The following is an 8,862-nucleotide window of genomic DNA, read 5'->3' as shown; positions in this document are numbered from 1 at the left end:
GCGTCATCGTAGCAAGCTAACCAGACAGTAAAAACGCTGATAAAACACTTCTAACGTGGATCATTTTAAGTCATGTTATCTAGCTTTGTCGTGATAACATGAGAGAAGGATTGCTGCTGGAGAAGTGAATCAACCAACAGTTAGCGCGGGTAACCTGCATGAAAGCGAATTGTAGTTTTTTTCACGTATTTCATCCAGTCAATTTAATTTAATCTAACGTTACACTTGATTCACTCATTAGCTCCGCGAGATAATGTCTTACTCTTTGAGATCATGTAGTAGAAATAAAATAAGAAAATATAATTCATTTAACTTACTGAGAATATATAAGAAATAATAAGGCTGTGTCAATAGCTAATGCGTTATTGCGAGCGAGTGTGTCATCTAGTCACGCGTTAGAGCGCATTGTAGTTATTTTCACCACCGAATTCTTATGGACAGGGAAGCTCGCTAGATGAAGTCTTACTCTTTGAGATCATGTAGTAGGGACAAAATAAGAAAATATAATTAGTTTACTGGGAATAGATACTAAGAAATAATAATAACAAATTAATAACAACAATAATAATATTCATAAAAAGACATGTTTGAAACTGGAAAACTGATTTTTTAAAATTCATTTTTTATAGATGGCTGGAAAAGAAAGGAGTAAGGTGTGGAGTTATTTTGATTTCACACACTTAAAGATGGTGTTAATATATATATATATATATATATAATTAATTTTTATATCATCTTTTACATTTTTTATCTAAAAAGTTATTTGTGTGTTTATTTTTATTTTTATTTGTTTGCTTATAAGTTAAATGTTCTTAAATATAGAAACTTTAATAAAATATAAGTTTTTCAAATTGATTTGAAAATGTTGCACTTTTTGACAAAATATCGGTCAAAACATCGGTAATCGGTGGGCTAGGACTCTCCAAAATCGGGATCGGCATCGGACCCAAAAATCAGGCATGGTCGGGCTCTAATATATATATGTATATATATATATATATATATATATATATTTGACCCTTTATGTCGTTTCTTATTCCCTTATTTTAGTGTGTATAAATAGACTTGTGCAAGAAAAATGTATTGTTTAGACATGATTTATGAAGGACAGTCAATTAATTATTCACAATCATTTCCTGTTGTTGTCAGTTGTCTTCAGAAAGGGAAAAACTTCAACATTTTTTTAAATATAATTATATATTTTGGTATTCATTTCGGTCACATTTACAATAGGAAAACATCAACTTTTTCAATTACATTTTACCATGTAAATATAAATAAATAAATAAATAAATAAATACTGCAGGGATCTTTCAATGGCAAATAAATAGAGCTCATGGCTGCGTTTCCCAGAGTCTCCTTAGCGCTACGTGCGTCGTAAGGTATCCCTTAAGCTCTTCCGTTAGGTCTCGAGCTGTTTCCCAGCGTCTCCTTAGCTAAGGTATACCTTAATTAAGGTATACTTTTAAAAGGGTGGTCTGAGGCACTCGTAAACTGTCCCTTAGCGCTGCGCTCCGGTAATCCAAAATAATTCACCCATATGTAGCCTATATCCTTTTCCCTGGGCTTCCACGAAGTCCCAGACTATGGCTTATATGTCCCGATTGATGCTTTTTATTTTATCCTTTGTAGCCTATATGTACATATTTATTGAAACTATCACAAGGTCTCGTCTTAACTGACTCTTAAAGAGATTAGCAGATGATCTCTAGTAGGCATAGCTTCCTCTTCTGCAATATTAGATTGATGTAAAATGATTATGACAACACTTGTTATATTAAAACGTCATTCACAAGCCTTTACAAGTGAGACAATCGATTCGCTTGGCATCGATTGATAAACTTTTCAGCACCACAGTGAAGGCCAGCTCCAACTTATGATGTACCGTTGAGGTGTCCCTTAACAGTTGCCTTAAGGTATAGTCCGGGAAACACTCCTAAAAAAGCGGGTTCCCTTTGAAAGGTATACCTTAAGAACCTTCGTAAAACGTTAAGGTACATCGAAACTCGGAAACGCAGCCCTGTTAATTTGAGCTGTTGTCCTCATGCAGTAACATAATTTATCTCAAATTAGGGTCTTTTCTTTTATCGTTGTTAATTGTAACTGTGTAAGCATAATGCATGTACAGTGCAAGCACGTAGGCTATGTGACATAGATCTTGAAAATTGGCATTTAAAAGAGCCTAGGAAACAGTCCTAAATTTGAATGAACCGACAAGGAACTTAATCCCACCAATTTAAATGTCTCGAAATTTCTTAATTTGCAATTATATGAAAATTATAATTTCATTGATACGAGTTCACGTTGAAATAGTGACACGTGTCTTTTTTTTCTGTGAACTGTGCATAGCGCTGAAACTTCACGAACTAGATTGTATCAACAAACTTAGCTGCTTGTAGGCTATACATCTTTTTTGTAGGCCCCTGATTATGAGTTGTTTACATTATGTGATTATGCTATTGAAAATATTAGGCGCAATTTCAAACTTTGCTGCCGCTCCTGAAATGGCTTATTGCATACCATACAAGCATGACCTTTTTCCGGTATTCAGTCAACCGAACACCGTGACAATAATTAAAAACACAAGTTCAGTGAAATGAAAGATATGCAATTTATTTAAGTGAGGAAAGTTTAAGTTGTAAGGTGAATCAATATCACGTATTCAGTTCAATAAATAGGTAAATAAATACATAAGAAAATATCTGTTTAACATTGTTATAAATAAATAAATAAATAAATACACAAGAAAACATCGGTTTAACATTTGTAAATAAATAAATAAATACTGCAGGGGCCTTTCAGTGGCAAATAAATATAGCTCATATTCTTTTTGGCCACAGCAAGCTGTCTGAATTGTGTTCAATGATGAAATCCAGGGTGCGGACAAGTTCCTTTCGCACAATTTCCCACGCGCAAAAAAGGTTCTGAGGAGAGAGAAGACACAGACCGTTTAATCGTTTTGTATCACTGAAAAAAAGCGAAACTTTGGATTAACTTTATAATTCCTCAAGTGGTCATATCTAAAAATTCAATTGGACTCAACTAAGTTCATCATATTAAAATAAATCGCTTCATGTAATTTAATTTAACTGGGTTGAGTCACATATATTTTTTTAAATGTGACGACTTGAAGAATTTTGAAGAATTCTTAGGTTGAACTAACGTTTCACTTTCCTAGTGTATATTGTGCAAAACATACTCATTGGAAATTAAGTCAGATATTTGCTGAATGTGTGACATTTTGTGTTGTGTTTTTTTATTTTTTTCACCATACCTTCTCTTGTAAAACCGATGCCAGTCTCTCAAAATAATTTCTCAATGTCGCTGTTCTGGCAGAGACGCCAGAGGGGTCAGAATCGTCACTCCCTGACGTGCTTCCTCCCGCCTGAAATTGGCATCCAAGACCCACCGAACAAAATCAGTTTTTTAAATTCTATGTTTCACCATCAATCATGAAATACCACCATGGATCTAACCTAGATATTTTATTTAGCATGGAAAATGGGCAATTCATTCGCGATGTATTTAATGATCAAACATTTTTCAGCCTGCAGCAGACAATGTAGCCCAATACGCACCGAATATGCATATTACATTTCAGGGCTTAAACTACTTACACATTTGCTTTTCTCAGCCTGGCGGTAGATGATATTTTGAAAATCCTGCAACTTGATTTCATCCCACTCCGTCGGGAAATCGTCGTTTTCAAACAGAGAGTTGATGCTGTACAGAGTTTCATAAATGACAGTCCGAATGATGTTGCTCTGCTGTGAGAGAATAAAAAAACGGATCATCATGATCGAAGAACAAGGTGTTCATTGTTTTAAATACGGCGTTCCCTCGGACTCAGGTGAAGGCTGCAGTTTTGAGAGCGCGCTCTTACCCCAGCGGTTCCATTCGACGCAAAAGCGGACCTTGGAAAAGGTACGAGGACATTCTCCTTGATGCACTGTTGCGGGAAATTTCCCCCCTAATATAGAACATGGGGAAATAATGACCAATAAGTATTTCTTTCTTTGCGTGTTTAAGAGAGGACATGAAAAATGCATGTTTTAAAATGTACCATGTCTTTCAGAAGATTGTAACTCGTCTTTATAAGGTGTCCATCCAGCTGGCATTTTATGGGCGCACTTAAAACCTGTGAAATGCAGAACAGGGCGCACAACCAGGCGGTGCTCTCAAGTGCCATGTTCATAGTTTGTTGAGTGACCTGTACCAAAAGAATAATGGAACACTGAAATATTGTCCCATGATAAAAGAGTAATGAATAAGAACAATATCAAACGCTTAAAAATGGATTACCTTTTTGTAGTAGGTTGTACTTGATTTTCCAGCAGTGTGGTTTGACTCCCGAATTCATATCTTTCAGCGGCTTTTATACTATAAAGATCCTTGTGTAAAAAAAGTGAAAGTATAAACCCAAAAATGCAATTAAAGTGAACTAAGTTTGGAAAGAATAACCCACAGGGATTCCGTTTTCGGGTTCAGTTCCCCTTCTAAGCGTTATAATAGATGCAAGGCGCATCTGAGGCAGTTTACAGTTTTTTTGTGTGTGTTCTTCTATGGAATTTTCATTGATCAAGTGTCCTTCTTGTTCACGTAGCGAAGGAAAGCAATTTCGAAAAGCAGGTACTGCATTTGCGTTCATTTTTTTAATTAAATGACGACACTCTTTACGTAACCAGACAGTCACTAACATGGAACTCGCAGCGTAAGAGGAACAGTGGATGGCCCATGAACCGTTGGGAGATCTTAGTCTCATCAGGGTACAAGGATAGCACTAGAATGAACTGGGGAAAGTAGCTTAGAACAGAGTGAGATGGGGACGCATCATATATGTCCTGTTCTTTTGGGTCTGAATCTAGTCAGATTTAAATGGGAATTAAATCCAGAAACTGATATGGCGCGCCCTTGACTTGAGCCCTCAAATTTAAGCCCTCGTTGAGGGAGAGCTCTCCTTTTAAGCATGCCATAATATCACCAGCCAATCATTCTAGGGCTCGAGGAGTGGTAGGTTAAACCAGACAGTATGATAAATGAACGCGACACTTAGGAACTCACTTTTGAAGTCATCGTCATTTGGACACCTCTAAATGACTTGACTACCAAAGGCTGTGCGTCTCATGAGGCGTCCGACAGCTGGTGTTTCCGGGATGGTAGTCTTGGTACGATTTAACAGAACTATCCTTTGTTCAGTATTGCACCGATTTGGTAGCCCGATAAAGATGCAATGCGTATTTGGCCAGCAACGTATGTACACCGTAGGCTACCAGAATATAGCCTACATTAAAATAGATTATTTTAATGTCTTTAATGCCTTTTCTCGGTACCGCCGTTGCGTTGAGTCGGAATAAACAGCAAAAATGGCACTTACAATTCTATTGCACGAACTGTAGGTTCGCCTGTTAGCATGCTTGTACAAATGGTCAAATGTCTAATGTCATGATCAAATAAATAGATCTGAAGTTTCAAGATGGTCCATGTACCCAAGATGTATGTGCTGACTTGTGTCCGCTAATCTCTGTCAAAAATAGTTGTTGACAAAATGTACAAGTTTATCCATATTTTTTCTCAAATGTTAATGATCAATAAAGGTGTTGGACACAATTATGGAAACACTTAACAATATATGAATATGAAGTAGCTAATAAGGTATATGTCCACGCATCATCTTCAGAATTTTTTCTTTAGTAGTGCGTGTGAGGGCGTTATCATCTTGGAATATGGGGACGTCATGAGGGAACTGCGATTGTACTGTAGGGTGCCCCTGGTCTTGTAAAATTGCTTTAATATTCCTTTGGCTATTACAGGTGTGTGCAGAGCAATCATCACACCCAATGGCTCCCGTGAGAGCTACCCATACCATTGCAGATCCTCCACCATTTTAACAGTTGGCAACAGACATTGCGGGTTGATGGAGCCCCTTTCCCTTTGCCTTTCTCCAAACATAAACCCATGCAGGTGCAGGAAAACAGTGAAGGGTGGCTCATCTGAAATAGGCTGTTCCTTTTTTCACAGGGGTCCAGGTTTTGTTCTCCTTATGGCGGATTATTCATCCTTGGGCAGTAACCTTCCATTCATGTGGTTTCTGAAAGGGGGCCCCGCCAAAAATGCTAGCTTTACGAAGCTTATGATATACAGTTTTGTCGAGATTGGGTCGCAGAGGTGTTTCAGCTCTGTGGTAGTTTTTGAAACCGTATTATCTAGTGTCTGTCTGTCCCTCTCGCTGAGCTTTGATTTGCGACTAATGTTTCTCATTGCCAATGCCGTTCGTTTGTGAGCGGTGGTGGTTTCAACTTCCCAACCCTGTTCCTGGAGATCTACCATCCTGGGCTGCGTTTCTGAGTTTCGATGTACCTTAACATTCTACGAAGGTTTCTAAGGTATACCTTTCAATGGCAAACCACTTTTTTACGAGTGTTTCCCAGACCATACCTTAACGGCTGCCTTAAGGGACACTTCCAAAGGTACGTCGTAAGTTGGCGCTGGCCTTCACTGTGGTGCTGAAAAATGTATCAATTGATGCCAAGCGAATCGATTGTCATATCATGCTTTCATTTTCATCACTGTTCCCCATGCCCCTTTAAATCTTCTTGCAGTTTAAATTTTTTGTTGTTGTTGTTTTTTTACTTAAAAGGGAGGGTTAAGCACAGTCTGCTTTTTCATTCAGAATGCGGCCACCTCTATTACCCTTTATGCAGTCTATATTCCCCTCCATGTCTGGATTGTAGAATTTATAAACTGGAATCCAAAAGGGAAATCGAAACTGAAACTGGAAATATCAAACACATTAAGTTATGTGGGGCTTACTTGACTTAAATTTTTGATGACAAAACTCTGGATTCGTAAGGTACATGTTCTGGAAATGCCCGTGACGTGTTGTAATGTGTTGCCGTGTTTTAATGTCTTTTGTAAAAATCACGTTTTTTTAATTGGATTTTTATTATTATTATTATTATTATTATTAATTTTATGTTATTGTTTTGCGTTACTGCTTCCTTAGGATGTTGGATTCAAGGAAACGTACTAAGTTTACTCCCTCTTCGCTGTCCATCACTACAGGTAGTGAGGGACAGCGTTAATTTTGAGCCCTTGTGGTTATCTTACTTCCGTAATGTAGCTTGTTAGTTGTGGAGAGGTGGACGTTCGAGTTCGCCATGGTACAGACGTGTTAATTTGAGCTGTTGGTCTCGTGCAATAAGAGGAATCATCTCGAACGAGGGTGTTCATTTCTTTTGTCATTGTTAATTGTAACTATGTAAGCCTAAATGCACGTACGATACAAGCACGTATTTCTAACATCGATCTTGAAAAATCGACTTTTAAAAGAGCCTATGAATCGGTCTTAAACTTGAATGTACCGACTTGGAACTTAATCAGACGATTTTAAATATCTCTCGAAAAGTCTCTCGAAATGTATTAATTTGCAATTATGTGATAATGATAATTTTATTGATACTCTAACGGTATTACAACGGGTAGTGCACACGAGTTCACTACTGTTTACCCCAATATTCTCTGAATTTGAAATGAAATGGCCATCGTATTCTACAGCTTCGCGAGTGCACGCTTATCTCATGAAATGTCACGTCAATTGGCAAGTGAAATATTGTGACGTGTCATTTTTCACCTGTGAACTGTTCATATTAATGAAACTTCACAAACTAGATTACATACCCACATACTTAGCTTCTTGTATACATCTTTTTTCTATGTCGTTATGAGTTGCTTAAATTCTGATTATACTTTTGCAAAAATGAGAGACCATTTCAAAATTTGCTGCCACTCCTAAAATATTATTTTTAGGAGCAGACTTTTTCCGCTATGCAGTCAACCGTGCACCGTAACAATAATACAAAACAAGTTCATTAAAATGAAAGGAAAGCAATTTATTTGAGTGACGTTTAAGTTGTAAGGTAATCACTGTCACACATTTCACATGTCAGTAAATTGGTAAATGAATAAATAAATAAATCAATAAATACACAAGAAAACATCGGTTTAACATTTGTAAATAAATAAATAAATAAATAAATAAATAAATAAATACTGCAGGGATCTTTCAATGGCAAATAAATAGAGCTCATATTCTTTTTGGCCACAGCAAGCTCTCTGAATTGTGTTCAATGATGAAATTCAGAGTGCGGACAAGTTCGTCTCGCACTTTTTCCCACGCGCAAAATAAGTTCTGAGGAGAGAGAAGACACAGACCGTTAAAATATTTTTATATCACTGAACAAATTTTTGGATTAACTTTATAATTCTTCAAGTGGTCATATCTAAAAATTTGATTGGACTCAAATTAGTTCATCATTTAAAAATAAATCGCTTCATGTACTTAAATTTAACTGGATTGAGTCACATATTTTTTTTTGATGTGACCACTTGAGGAAGAATTTTGAAGAATTCTTCTCTTGAACTAACATTTAACTTTCCTAGTGTATATTGTGCAAAACATACTCATTGGAAAGTAAGTCAGATATTTGCTGAATGTGTGATATTTTGTGCTGTGTTAATTTTTTTCACCATACCTTCTTTTGTAAAAGCGATGCCAGTCTCTCAAAATAATTTCTCAATGTCGCTGTTCTGGCAGAGACGTCAGAGGGGTCAGAATCGTCACTCCCTGGCTTGCTTCCTCCCGCCTGAAATTGGCATCCAAGACCCACCGAACAAAATCAGTTTTTTGATCCTATGTTTCACCATCAATGATGAAATACAACCAATGCTATGTAAAAGTTGTGTAAGTCGCTCTGGATAAGAGCGTCTGCTAAATACCTGTAATGTAATGTAATGGATCTAACCTAGATATTTTATTTAGCATGGAAAATTGGCAATTCAGTCGCGATTTATTTAATGATCAAA

Source organism: Anguilla anguilla, chromosome 17 (genome assembly GCF_013347855.1).
Source record: "Anguilla anguilla isolate fAngAng1 chromosome 17, fAngAng1.pri, whole genome shotgun sequence".
NCBI lineage: Eukaryota > Metazoa > Chordata > Actinopteri > Anguilliformes > Anguillidae > Anguilla > Anguilla anguilla.
This window is presented reverse-complemented; position numbering follows the sequence as displayed.